The following is a 14,872-nucleotide window of genomic DNA, read 5'->3' as shown; positions in this document are numbered from 1 at the left end:
TGAAAAAGCTATGGAAATAAAGTAATGTTCTGACTTACAAAACCTATGATGAGGGTCAGAGACTTGCCGAAGGTCACCGAAACAGGAAGTGGGAATGGGCATGCTTGGGGTCTTCCGCTTCCTACTCTGGGATATTTCTCTTAGCTCAACAGACACATTTTTGGCCTCACGCTGAGCGCCAGCTTGTACCCAGGTAGCTTCCAAACTGGGAACAGATGCCAGTTGCATAAAGTTTCCAGAATTTAAGCCGGCACAGTGGGTCTTCCATGGGAGGAAGGAGTTCTCCCAGTGAAGGCCACAGGAAGGAAGGAGGGACGGATGAGGAGGCAGCGACCAGAAACCACTCCACAAACAGAGGCATAAACAAAGAGGCGCGAGGATCAAGTGCTGAAGGCAGGGGAGGCCAGGGTGGGCTACGTGAGACCCTAAATGAAAGTAGGAATGTTCCTTCAAAAGGAGTACATCACCCCTTTCTAATGAGGCAAGCTTCATGGCTTTTCTCGATAAATCAGCAAGTGTCTTTGACCCCTGAGCCATCTCCCCGGCCCCTTTTCTAACTAAACAAATCATTTTCTTGTCACCTTCCCCCAACCCTACCCCACCTGTCTCAACAACTGGAAATAATTTGTTGAGATACAACCCAAATCAAGCCTTTAAAATAAAATGGCCGGAATATTTAAATCCTTAATCACTCATTCCATGGCCACCATTTTCCCTTTATCTCAAGGATAACATGGGGTTGGGGAGGGGATAAACACTCTGCAGAGGTTTTTGGGCAGGGCAAAGCTTTCGAAATAGCACTGAGGAGCCATTTAAAGCGACAGGATGTTGGGCCACCTCTGGAGATTGGGGTGTGCGAATGTCTAGGAGCCTAGATATCTGATGCCGGTGGTATGTTCAAGCCCCTCGGGTCACTAGGATAACCAGCTTGCTTGAAAGGCCTTGGAGTGCACCTATTCACCCTGGGGCAAAGGCTGTTTAGAATGCCCCTATTCCCACGTGTAGACACACCACGTACCATGCCATCTTATGCAACCCTTATATCTTCAAGGTTGGCACGTATATACCCATTTATAGATACAAAAAAAAAAAAAAAGAAAGAAAGAAAGAAAAACCTAGGTTCAGGGAATGGTGCTGCTGAGTTGTGAGAGATTATAAACTAAGCAGGTTTGAATTCCTTGGCTCTGAAGAAAGCATGTTCTGTGCTCAGAAACTTCACAGAAAAAAAAAAAAAATCCCCTTTGGAGGAAATGAGCCAGAGCAGATGCTAGAACACAGAGATAAATGTATTTGAGAAGCTGGCGATGGGACAAGGAATGTCTTCATTTAATCTCATGTTATTGATGACTATAACTAGGAAAGAAACACCAGTGGAAACAGATGCCCCAATATTCTGAGCTCCAGGAAGAGCTGCATTTTTGCGGGCATAGGCAAGCCCTGTCTAGGATCTCAGCACCAGGCAAGAATTAGGGCAAACAAGTTCATTAGCCTGCCACCACCTGGGTGCCCCATTCAATAGCCAGGAAAGAGGACCGAGGCCGGAAATGCCCACTGGCAGAAAAATAAGATCCCCTAGGCCTCCTGAGGCAAGTGAGGCCCTTTCAGACACTGGGGCAGCCCCAGATCCATTTTCCCCCAGTGGCCAGAGACTGCAGAATCCCCCAAGGGACAGTGAGGTACTGTGACTCCCTGAACAGGGAGTCTCCATCTAGCACCTCATTCTCAGACCTGAAGGATAGTGTTTCTTCCCAGGATGCTTTGGTGCAGAGATCAAAGTCATGTTCCTGGAATCAGGCTGGAGCTGAAAGCCAGAAGACCTGAGTACCCATCCGCCCCGCCCGCTCGGTGCAGTGCGTCTTGGGAAAAGGAACTTTACTGTGGCCTTGAGTGAGTACAACGAAGAGGCGAACTGAGGTCATCTCTGAATTCCCTGCCTTCTCTGCCAGTATATGAAATGCAAACTGGAGGCAGCAACCAGGCTGGTAGGAAAAAGTGACTGTGCACAGGGCAGGTGTAGAAGGGAAAAAGACAAGCCTGCTAAGAATCCTATTTGCCCAGGCTCACCTGCTGCAGAAACGCAGTGAAAATACACGCAGACAAGAGAGTCGTATACGGGAAAAGAGATGGGGAGAGGCCCAGAGAAAAGACTTACCTAAAAGGTTCTGCTGGGTCAATGCATAGCTAACGCCAAATCTTCTCTGCTCGCTGCATAAATATGTATCAAGCAGCTGTACAGGGAGATGGGGACACCGAGGTCAACTATTATGCGATCATTATTATTATTTGGTTAAAGCAGCTGGTGGAACAAAGACACGTCCAATTAAGGGATGTGGGAATTCCCTTAGTAAATGGGGGAAAAAACACCAGCAGGATTAGAATAAGCTCAATTCTTTCTCCTTCAACTTAAAGATAAAAATTCCAAAGAAATAACAGGCAGTTGACTTCAAAAACAGGAGGGGGCTGGAGAGATGGCTTAGCAGTTAAGGTGCTTGCCTGCAAAGCCTAAGAACTCAGGTTCGAATCTCCAGGTCCTGCACAGCCGGGACCCACCATGACACAAGCATGCAATGTCGCACATGCGCACAAAGGGGCGCACACATCTGGAGTTTGTTCATAGTAGCTAACGGCCCTGGCATACCCATTCTGTGTGTGAGTGTGTGTGTGTGTGTCTGTCTGTCTGCCTCCAACCCCCCCCCACACATGCACTCAAAATAAATATTTTTTTTTTTAAAAAGGAGGGCATAAACCTTCAAGGCCAGAGAACAGAAGGAGTAGATGCATGCCTCACTGGTCACAGACGGTCTGACCTGCTAAGCGGAACTGAGCAAAACCAAAGCCAAGGGCTCTCTGGGGAATCCAAAGGCCTCCTGCTCCCCCCTCCTCTCACTGGGACAGATTCAGTCCCCCGCCCCTGGGCATTTGGCTGCAAGGGTTCCATGCACAGGGTTAACCTTCCCCCACTGTCAGGATCACGCCCCAGGAAAAAAGATTCCACCACCACACAAAGCGAGTTCATCCCAAGATCCCCTTCAATGAGAACTATGGAATTTCAGGCAACAGAACCATCTGTCCTATAGTAAACTCAGAGTTTAAAAAAAATCTATGCCTCGGCTGGCTGAGAGCAGCAGTTGGTGGTAATCCTCTTGGCTGGACCACTAGCCATGTGCCAGCTAGTCCTCGACTGCCCCTAGCTTGTCACTGGCTACCAGACTACACTCGGTCTCACTAGATGTGCGCCCATCCGGCCCATACTGGCCTCAGGGATTTTCTTCCTTATTATCTCCACGATGTGGGCGTCTCTGGGATAGAAGCAGAGTGGGTATTACTAGGCCCATTGAACGGGTAAGGCCAGTAGTCCAGCCACTCCTGAGGCCTCGCAGGAGATCCACATTGAGGCTATTTTGCTAGCTTGTTCCTTACTATTTATAGCCTGCCTTGTGCCCAAGAACCCAGACCTGGATGACAGCCTTGCACCCGCATTCAGCCCTGATGCCAACAGCTAGAATGGCAACAGAAGGAATGCAGGGCTCCCAGGCCCAGCTCTGGACGGCGTCTCAGTCTCCTGTACAGCTGGGCCTCCAAGGTTAGAGAGACTCAGGGCTGAGGATGTAGCTTGGTGGGTAGACTGCCTGCCTCAGCTTGTATAAGGCCTTGGGTTCCCTCTCTAGCATTGCAAAAAAATAAATAAATAAATGAAAATAAGAAGGAGGAGGAGGAGGAATACACACACATGCGTACAACACACACGCACAAGCACTGCAACTGGTTTCCAAGGAAAAGATGAGTTCTGCCCTTTAGGAGTCCATTCTGCACCCACAGAGACTTCAATGTCACTAGCTGTGCAGGCTTTGCAAAAATGGTGTTCAGTACAGCAGCTGGGACCTGCCAAAGCCCAGGAATATCCCATCCTGGCCAACCTCGTTCAACCACGTTTCCACGCTGCTCCCTGAGATGAATGAAAAAGAAAAAAAATCTCCACTTGATCCAAGGAATCCAAGAAGCTATCATGTAAAATGCTGGTGTCAAATCAAACCTCAGAACCAGTCATTATCCATCAAGCCTGGGCCATAATAATGGGCTCTCAGGGTCACTTTCCTGGAAGGCTGGGAGGTGGGTTACTAAAAAAAAAAGGGGGGGGGGAGGGGAGTTGAAACGGGACAGCCACGATGACAGCTGTAACAGAGAGGCACTCTGCTCAGTATTCCAAGATGTCTTCACTCAGCCCCCCAAACCTCCCCTCCCTGTGGAAGTCAAAGCCCATGGCACTGCCACCCCGACATGCACAAGGTAGATTTCCATCGTGTTGGGGCAGGTTCCAGCCAGCACAGTGTACCCTCCTTTCGTTTCACAGGAAGTTGGCTTCAGATAATGGTCTGAAAGGCGCTTCCTCTCAAAACTGCTGTTATTAAACTACAGAAACAGTAATTTGTACTCTTATGGTAAAGGGTTTCCTGGAAACCCCCTAAAGGAAGGATATAATTGCTAGTGTGGCGACATGTCACACGTGCAGGGCAAGAAGCTAAACCAAGCACAGTCTGGGCAGAGGCTCAGCTTCCCTGCCAGACAGCACTTCAGTTCACGCCACGCCTCTACCTAGAGTAGAGACACGTGCAAAGAAACACACACGCGCGCACACACACACACACACACACACACACAGCAAGACAACAAGAGTACAGGCCTTCCAGCTCAGCATGCCATCTACACCCTGGTGAAAGAATTCAGTCAAAACCCTGTGGAGGGCTGGAGAGATGGCTTAGCGGTTAAGCACTTGCCTGTGAAGCCTAAGGACCCCGGTTCGAGGCTCGGTTCCCCAGGTCCCACGTTAGCCAGATGCACAAGGGGGCGCACGCGTCTGGAGTTCGTCTGCAGAGGCTGGAAGCCCTGGCGCGCCCATTCTCTCTCTCTCCCTCTATCTGTCTTTCTCTCTGTGTCTGTCACTCTCAAATAAGTTAAAAAAAAAAAAAATTAAAAAAAAAAACCTGTGGACCTCAGAGTGACACTGTGAAGGGCTTCTTTTGATTAAGGCAGATCAATATCTGATCACAGACTACAAACACAGTTGAATAGGATTGGCTGACATGGGAAGATTCCAGGGCCTAAAGATTTACCATGTCTGTTGCGTAGAGAAGGATCAGTTAGTTATAATCATCCTTTACTCCAATCCTTAAGTCCTGCATCATTATCTCAAGTGTCTTTTCTGAACAAGGCAGTTGACTCTCTGGTCTCCATTTTCGTCTCATAAACCACCACCCAAGCTGCCCTGGGCAGTGCGAGGGGGAAGCCGAGCGTTTATTAACTCTGACACCATCTGCCTGAGATGTATCTAAGTCTTCTGGCAATGTGACAGGCATTATGGGTCCCCCTGAGCCTGATCATGAAGTCCCTACCAGGGCCTTCATGAGGGCTCAGGGGGACATATCGCAGAAGCAATTGACAGTTAACATTAATATCTTCTGCCGGGAGAGCTGACTCCCTCTGAGCCAGCAGCGTTAAGGAAGAAAATACAGCAAGAACTTGGGGCTCCCAGAATGAGTGGGGACACCTGCCAATGGGATAATGGTTCTGGACCCGATGAGGACACTTCACACTTGCAAAGCATACTCTGCTCCACAAAGACCCAGCTGCTACTCCACTGAAGAAAGAGGCAGCATATGTAAGTTTCCAAAAACTGCTAGCCACCCCACCAAGATCGAGTTCACCAAGGGCTTACAAGTGACCAGACTTCCTTGTACATGGCCACCAGCAGTCAGCCTCAGGGGGACCACACGTGTCACAGTGGCCCTTCCCTCCTCTCAAAGATGGAATCCTTCCTGAGACCTCATATCTCAACCTCTCCTGAGCCAAAATTCCTTTTCTAAGATTCAGTTCAGTCTCTGTGGTGGAGCGAGGGATTCAGAAGCTAGAACGGGGGACTCTAGCTCGGTCAGTGGACACTGTCACCTTGGAGCTTGCGGACACACGGACCCAGGCCCAAGCCAGGTGTGTGGACTCAAGGTCGGCAGCTCCATCCAGGTCCCAGGACTTCCACCCACACCCAAGGGTGAGGGAGCGCTTCTCTATACGGGATGATAGCAGGCTGGGCTCTGGAGGTTCCTGCCCCCCATCCCAGCTTCACAGGTGCCAAGAGGAGTCAAACCTCCAAGCTTCAGGAGGAAGAGGACACCGGTGACAATAAGACTGTGGGAAACCCATCCTGTGGAGGCTGAGCCATTGTTTGTACAGACTGGCATTAAACTGGCTTTGCACGATTCACCACGAGGGGATGCCAGGCGAGGCCTTGACAGCGAAGCCCTGGAGATTCTCTGTTCCCAGGTACTGAGTTTGTGGGTGTACTTTTAATTTTACTGAAGAAACTTTGACTTTTTCTTATGTTTCATCCACGATTTTTCAAAAGAAAAAGACTTTGTGGATAGAATTCTCCCATCCCTAAATTATTAGCTGGCTGAACCTGGGAAAAAAGTACTATATGTCTCAGGACTCTGGCTTCACCTTTAAGTGAAAGCACCAGTGAGATGGTCAAGGTAAATCACCGGAGGAAACAAGGTACAGCGGAGAGCTTGGAGCATGTATGCGCTCAGGGAAGCATGGGTCATGGCGCCTTCAAGAGGAAGAGCCGAGCCAGATGGAACAAAGAAGAAGAAAGCAGCTTTCCAGTGTGGGCACAGAAGTCAGGCCAGGGAGGAAAGGACTTGGGAGAGGCCCCCATGCAGTGCTGGGAGAAGGGCTCTTCTACGCACTCTCTGGCTTTCAGGAGAACAGGGAATGAAAACCAGGCTGGCAGGTATGTGGCTCTCTCTCTCTCCACATCTGTGTGTCCCCTTTGTTCATGTGGCCTGTGGCAACTTCAGTGTCCACATATCCTGGGCCTTTCTTGGGCCAGAAAGCTGATTTTAATTAAATGGATGATATAGCCAGGCACGGTGGTGCACATCTTTAATCCCAGCACTCAGGAGGCAGAGGTAGCATGATTGCTGTGAGTTCAAGGCCAGCCTGAAACTGCAGAGTGAGTTCCAGATCAGCCTGTGCTGGCGACCCTACCTTGAAAAACAAAAACAAACAAAAAAATGTGCTAACAGGGAGCCTGGGGAACAACATAAAAGTGTGTCTCTCACCTTCTGACCCTGCACAATCCAGTCCATGGGGCTCAGCAGGGCCGGAAGCTGTGGGCTCTGTGACCTGGGTGCAGGTTTGAAGCTCTCGGGCCCTCCGTTTCTGACCATAGCTAAAAGTGGAAGGAATGACGCTCCCATCCCTACCTCACAGGTCAATATGGAGGGCTTCTCACATGGCAGCCACATAGAGAAGATGACGATGATTAAGAGAAAAAGTGTGAGGCTCGGGACCCATCATGGAAATACACTTCTTACCAAGACAAAAGCAGGTAAATGAGAAGTAACAGGGGTCATTTTTGGACATCATGGTGCATATCTGCAAGTCTCCTCTACACCGAATGCCACTGTGCATCCCTCAATTCTCTCAGCACCTCTAGGACTAAGAATTGCAGTATTTACCTTCAGTCCTCAAGGGACCAAACTAGGGCTCATCTGGCTGTAGTGGCATTTTTTAATCACAGCACTCAGGAAGCTGAGGTAGGAGTACTGCTGTGAGTTAGAGGCCAGCCTGGAACAACAGAATGAGTGCCAGGACAGCCTGGGCTAGAATAAGACCCTGCTTCAAAAAAAGGGGGAGAGACACTCAGAGAAGTTAAGTAACTTGCCGAAAGTTACAGAGGTTATAAGTAGCTTGTAAATTGTTCTCACTGGGGTTGATTTTGTCTCAAAGGGACATATGACACTGTTGGTATTATTGGTAGTCACACTGGAGAGTTATGACGGGTAAACATGCTGCTGAACATCCCACAGTGCCAGGAACCCCCCCCCACTAAAGTTATTCAGTCCCAAATGCCCTTGAGCCAACCTCCAAACTCTCTATCTGCCTAGAAGTTCACCCTTATCTACAATGTACAGAGCACTGCTCTCTTCTTATTCGCTAATGGCTCTGCAGAGTACAGTAGCTTTTTAAACAGGAGCATAACTCAGATTAACACAACTCTAGCCAATGCTGAAAATTAAAAATACAAAGAAACTCAACTTACGTCTTACAGGCCTCATGCTCCTGGTCTTTATACACTTGTTCTCTTTTGCCTTGCACACTTCAAGCACCTCACTCTACCTGCTGTGCACAATTTACTCTCCTGACCTTCCACACCTCCTCTCCTTGATCTCCCACACCTCTTCTCCTTGACCTTCCACACCTCCTCTCCATGATCTCCCACACCTCTTCTCCTTGACCTTCCACACCTCCTCTCCTTGATCTCCCACACCTCCTCTCCTTGACCTTCCACACCTCCTCTCCTTGACCTTCCACACCTCCTCTCCTTGACCTTCCACACCTACTCTCCTTGACCTTCCTCAGCTCCTCTCCTTGACCTCACACACCTCCTCTCCTTGACCTTCCACACCTCCTCTCCTTGACCTTCCACACCTCCTCTCCTTGATCTCCCACACCTCCTCTCCTTGACCTTCCACACCTCCTCTCCTTGACCTCCCACACCTCCTCTCCTTGATCTCCCACACCTCCTCTCCTTGACCTTCCACACCTCCTCTCCTTGACCTTCCACATCTTCTCTCCTTGACCTCCCACACCTCACTCTCCTTGGTCTTCCACACTTTGCTCTTCTTGCCCTCACATACCTCATTCTCCTTGTCTTGCACATCTCATTTTCCTTGGCCTTGCATACCTTGTTCCCTTTGCCTTGCATGTCTTGGCCTTCCACACTTCCCTCTCCTCAGCCTTGCATGTGTCAGTCTCTACCAATGCTCTCCACACCCAGAGTTTCTGAACCTACAGTCCCCACTGCCTGAGCAGCTGTCCTCCTGCCTCCAGCCCCTGCAGCGCATGTTCAGGGTTCCTGCCTCACTAAAGTCCCATCCCTCTCACACCTTTCTTTCTCCACAGGACTGGCACACCCAGAGTTCTTGAGTTCTGCATATCTCATGCCTCCTATGGACAGTAGGCTCTGGGAGGACATTGGTTGTCACCTGTGTTGCTTATTTTTTCTGTAACAACAAGGACTCAATAAATGTTTATTAAAACAATAATGGATCAATGAATGAATAATCAATTAATCAATGGACTTAGACACATTCTTCAGGAATTTGAGAGCATTAGCTGTCCCAAACCTTAGCGTCAACCAACGCCAAGATCCCTGGGTAGAGCCTGGTTCACCTTGCTACAATAACTACTGTTCTAGAATAGGAGTTGGCATGCTTTTTTCCACACAGAGCCAGACAAATGTTTTCGATCTTGCAGGCCATTTAGTCTCTGGAGCGGCAACTCAATACTGCCTTGATGGTGCCAAAGTGACAGAGAAAATATGCAAGCCAATGAGCATGGCTGAGTCCCTGTGAAACTTTATTTAAGGACACTGGCATTTGAATTTCATAGAATTTTCATGTGATATTCTTCTTTTGATATTTTCTAACTATTTTTAAGATGTAAACGTGTTTCTTAGCTCATGGACCATCCAAAAACAGGAAATGGGCTAGATCTGTTTTTTCCTAGGACCACAGTCCATCTACCTCTATTCAAGATCTTGATGAGGTTTGTGATGCAATGATTCAATTCAGTAAATCAAATTCAATAAGAGCTGTCTCCAAGTCCTTTCTTCGTCATCATTTCATTCGCCCTCACAGCCCTGGGAAGGGGGCTCTTCATGTCCTTCTTTTGTTGTTGTCTTGCATGTCATGTGTCTGTGGTATGCATACATGTTCCTAAGTGTGTGGGCATGTATGATGTCTTCCCCACTCACTCTCCCACCTCATTTTATTTAAATATTTTATTTATTTATTTCATTTTGAGAGAAAGAAAGAAGCAGATAGAGAGACTGGGCCACTGTGAACGAACTTCAGATGTGCCCCCTCGTGCATCTGACTTACATGGGTACTGGGGAATTGAACCTGGGTACTTAGGCTTTGCAGGCAGGAACCTTAACCACTAAGCCATCTCTGCAGCCCATCTACCTTATTTTTGAGGCAGGGTCTCTCACTGAGCCTGGAGCTCACCGAATGGTCTAGACTAGCTAGCCAGTGAGCCCTCAGGGTCAGCCTGCGCCTGCCTCCCCGGCACTGGGATTACAGACACGTCTAAAAGGTTCACAAGTGCTGTGGATCTGAACTCAGATCCCTGTGCTTTTGTGCCAAAGCATGTGACCCACGGAGCCATCCCCCAGCCCTTCATCTCTGAGGCCCAAAGTGACCGACACAACAGACCTTGTTTCCCATGGCTGCAGAGGTCTCACTTAACCCATCACGGACTCAGAGAACTAGGAGGAGGATTCCAGTGAGCTGGGCAAGCTATTTGGCAAAAACCTAAATGAAAACACAAACACCACAGCAAGAAGAGGGCTTTTGGGCATTGCCTATCTCAGAGAACACAGTTGTTCAACTTGCCGTGGTGGAAGAAAGTGGGGATTCCATTCAGCACCCTCCTGCCCTTTGGCATCACAGGAAAAGGAAGTTAATGACACAGAAAATTGGCTGTGCACCCCAGAATTGCAAATGAGAATCTAGAGGTGAAAGCTTCAAAATAAACACACGGGGTTAGTTTAATGCCTAAACCAGTTGGGATTCTTGCCACCTAAATTCCCCAAACATTCCCCAAACGGTTACTAAGACACACAATGCAGACATGTAGAGAGGGAAAAGTCCTATGCAAAACCGAGACATCCGAACCACCTTCCTTGATTACTAACTGAGCAGTGATCCCCAAACACGTAAAACGACACTCTGACACTCCTCAAATCCAAAATCCACAAAGTCACGCGGTGACTGGGAAACATGGCACAGACGAGCCAAGTCCTCAAATTTCAAACGCTGAGTCAAGAAACAGTTCACTACGCAAGCCCACCTGCCCACAGGCACCAGACAATTTTGAAACCCTGACAGAAACTGCAAGTAGCCCTGAATTTCACCCCTCAAGCCTGGGCACCTAGACTGGACAGGAAATGGCCATCAAAACCAATGACCTGACTCAGCACCCGGTGTGGAAGCAAGTGAGTCCCTGCCTCACTCCCTAAGCCCCCCCTTTTTTTGGCTGGGTTGTTTTTAAGGCAAGTATTAAACCTGAAAAGTCAGTCTCCATGAAAATACCCAAGACATCCTGACTGAGGAAGCCTAAACCAACCCTGGAGAGCGGACGCAATTCAAGATGGCATGGCCAGGTGGACTCAGGCTGCCACAGAGCAAGCAGGCTGCTTAGTTCACCTCCAGAATTTTACCTCCTGCCTCCTCCTCTTTTCTACTCCAGCCTGGATACAACTACCCGAGGGGTAGCTTTGACTGGCTCCTTCTTGTCCCAAGAATCAAGCTGCCCTTTTCTGAAGAAGCGCAGTTTCCATAATGGCCTTGACTGAGACACAGCATTGCTTTCCCAACCCCAGCATACTTTTGAAAACAAAAAGAGAGCTCCATTAATAATTATGCCCGGACAATAGTAGTAAACTTGTCTGGGGACTGTCTGGGGTAAACTGGAACATAAGGCCACCCTGACTAAACAGCCTTGGAGAGGTGACAAAAACTGACTTACTTTTTCCTACCTTTTTTTTTTTTTTTTTTTTTTTGAGGTAGAGTCTCACTGGGGGCCAGGCTAACCTGGAATTGACTCTGCAGTCTCAGGCTGGCCTCACTCACGGTGAGCCACCTACTTCAGCCTCCTTTTTTAGCGTGTGTGTGGTGTGTACACATGTATATGACGTGTCAGTATCACAGTGTGAATGTGGAGGTCAGAGAACAACTTCCAGGTCGGTCCTTGCCTGTCCACCGCATCTGAAATCTCTCTCCATCTCACCCTCCTGTTGTTTGGTTTTGTGCTTGACAAGAGCTTTGGGAAATTTCCCAATCTCTACCTCCCATCTCACCACCAGTTGCTGGGATTACAGAAACCTGCCAAGGCTTCTGGCTCTTTAGGTAAGGTCAGAGAATCAAATCTGGGGACTCAAGCTTACACAGCAAGTGCTTGTCCCATTGAGCTCTCTCTCCAGCCCTCTTCTACCTTTTGGATCAAACAAGACCTAGCAGAGGTACCGAGATACCTCAGGTACTCAGTACTCACTGTCTGTGGAACTGTATCTGTAACTAGCAAGAGGTTTAAATGGTACCCTAAGTGCCAAGGACAAAAAATTTGCCTCTGCAAAGGATCCTAGAGAGCCCTGCAAATTGAAATCCCACAGGAAAATCCTGCTTCTGATGTTCTAGTTCATTTTATTTCTACCTTAGACATTCTAAAATCTAAAAATTCTAAAAATCTCTCATCAGTGGTGATGTTTGTACCTTAATAATAATTAATAGTAATAGTCATTTCCACCCACTGAGTGGTGTGTATATGAGAGATAGTTGAGGAATTTCAGGTCCGTGGTCCCAATGACTCTGATAAGGAAAGCAATGGCATCCTGGTCTCCAAGTGAAGATGCTTAACAAGGACAAATAACTCACATACGGTCACAGACTCTGCCCAAGGTCATACCCTTGCATTAACCAGAAAACTTACCAACCGGAACATTTCAGTTGCAAAGCCTGATTATATTTTAAGCCGTTGCATGAGTGACACAAACTGTGGACTAACATTCAGCACACTCCACAGGACCATGAAATTGGCCACGCGTGGCCCGACTACGGGGCTGACGGTCAGTCCCGCTTACTATTACATTAGGTGGGTTTGAACTGAATGCGCAGGACAAGACCCATAAGAAAGGGGACAGAACACTGTGAGGACACACAACACACCCCCTTGGAAGGAAACCAGAAAGGCAGAAATTGGGACCTTGATATTCAGGTTCCAAATAAGTTTAACTAACCATACCCCTCCCCCGCCATAGACACACATGGTACCCGCAACAGAATTCCTCCAAAACTGAAAGAAAGCCCCCATTTTCCTGATAGGAAGTGAGGGGGAATGTGACAAGGAGGAAGAGGAGAAACTATTAGTAAACAAGACAGATAAAAACTGCTTGTCAGGAGGGACGGGAACTGAGGCTACAAACTCCCTGAGAGGGAACTAAGGATTGTCACCAACTTCTCTGGCATTGTGCCCAACTTCTTTTCCTCGGTGAGATTCTGAACATAACATCTGGAAAATTCATCTCCCAGGATGCTTTGAAGTACGGTCATTTCTAACAAATGGGTTTTTAAAACCCGAGATGGATGTGTTTAAAGTCCCTCCTCCAATCTGCCCATTTTGAAGCACGTACAACTTTCTCAAATTTAAATAAGTATGACCCTCATGAGAACATTCTGCAAATTACAAGCTACCAAAACACTTGAGAATCACACAATGGGGCTGTTGGCTTCTTCTTTTTTTTTTTTTTTTAAGAAAATCCAAGAACCTTTTATACACTCAGGAGAATCATTAAGCAACTTCTCTCAGGAAATTAACTGAGCACATGTCAACCGGACAAAGGGAAGGCTTTGTCTGCCAAACAGAGGGTCTCTGCGTTGTCGTCCCCTCGTGCTGATTGAGTGAGACACGCTGCGCAGATGGTGCTTCCACGATCAGGCGATTGAATGCAACACTCACCAACTCCTTGCAGATTCAATTCTGCTTCCGAATGCACATCCAGCCACCACTGATCTCAAAGGACTTAACCCAGGCAAGCTGGGCCCTGTGTCCCCTGCAACTGCCAGCCAGCTACAGTGTCTACCCAAACAGCCTAAAAATAAACGAGGTTCTAAGAAGTAACATACTGTAAACAGGAAATCACATGCTCCAGTGCTCCCCACGTTCTGGTTCAAAGACCCCCACTGATTGCATGGCTACAGACCAAAGATTTTGTGAAGAAGAAATAGGAGTTGGTTAAGATCGGCTTAACAGTGGAAAAGCAGACAGAGGTATACAAAACAAGGTTGCCTGTCTCTTATATACAGACTGTGGCATGAGGTCTTACTGAACAGAAAATGAAATCATAGCTGACAACATTTCTAAGGCCAAGTTCTGGCTGGTGAAATACAATCAGAAGACTTGGGGGCTTTTTCTAAGCCTGGTTCAGTAAGTCCCATATCCTTACACCAGTCTGGCTAGCTATTGAAAAAGACAACCTTCCGAGTGTCCTTGGGAATCTGATTAAAGATATTAGAGTCCACAAGATGGAGCGAGTCGTGGTCCTTGCTATACCAAGTGCAGAAGAGCTGCTGTGTCAGTCAGATTTCTGTTATTATAGCAAATGCCTGAGATAATCCATTACAAAAAAAAAAAAAAACAAGGTTGAATTTGGACCCAAGGTTTTAGATCCCAGTACACGGTCAGGTTGTCCTGTTGCTTTGGGTGAGGCAGCCCATCATAGTGGAGATATATGACAGAGCAAAACTACTCACTCCTGGGAGCAAAAGAGAGGTAAAGGACAGGCCTGGGAATGCCCATACCTTCTAAGAACATGCCTCCAGTGACCTGAAAACCTCCCACTAGGCTCCGCCTCTTAAAGGTTCCAATACCGCCCAATAGCACCTCCATGGGGAGCCAGCTTTTATTAGTTTTTTCCCCTTTGGGAGCCACTTAACTATAGCAACTACCCAACCAAAAATACCTACCGTAGACAAGTACACAAATGAGAAAGAAACTGTATTGCTTCCATTTGCCTTGATTTGGGAGTTTCCATTGCAGAAACTAATGTTACCTTAAACACACAGGCAGGGTGAAGAGTTTGTTCATAAGTATCTCAATTAGGGTCACCATGGATCTGGGCTTGTTGACATGTGCCTGTCCATAGGAAACCCATCAACAAATGCTGCCCTTGGCCTGGAGAGATGGCTCAGGGGTTAAGTGTTTTTCCTTCATAAGCAAGAGGCTTGAGATGGTGAAAGGGCCTGAGACAGATCAA

At 47.8% G+C, this 14,872-nt stretch overlaps 1 protein-coding gene across 2 annotated transcripts in view; it reads right to left on the bottom strand.

Annotated features, from left to right (window-relative positions):
• Chst11 (carbohydrate sulfotransferase 11) overlaps nucleotides 1-14,872 on the bottom strand; it is a 272,450-nt gene that overhangs the window by 202,724 nt on the left and 54,854 nt on the right. The gene's annotated exons all lie outside the window — the stretch shown is intronic.

This window comes from Jaculus jaculus, chromosome 6, assembly GCF_020740685.1.
Source record: "Jaculus jaculus isolate mJacJac1 chromosome 6, mJacJac1.mat.Y.cur, whole genome shotgun sequence".
In the NCBI taxonomy this organism is placed as follows: Eukaryota; Metazoa; Chordata; class Mammalia; order Rodentia; family Dipodidae; genus Jaculus; species Jaculus jaculus.
Note: the sequence above shows the minus strand (reverse complement) of the source record. Positions and strands in the feature narration are given on the sequence as shown.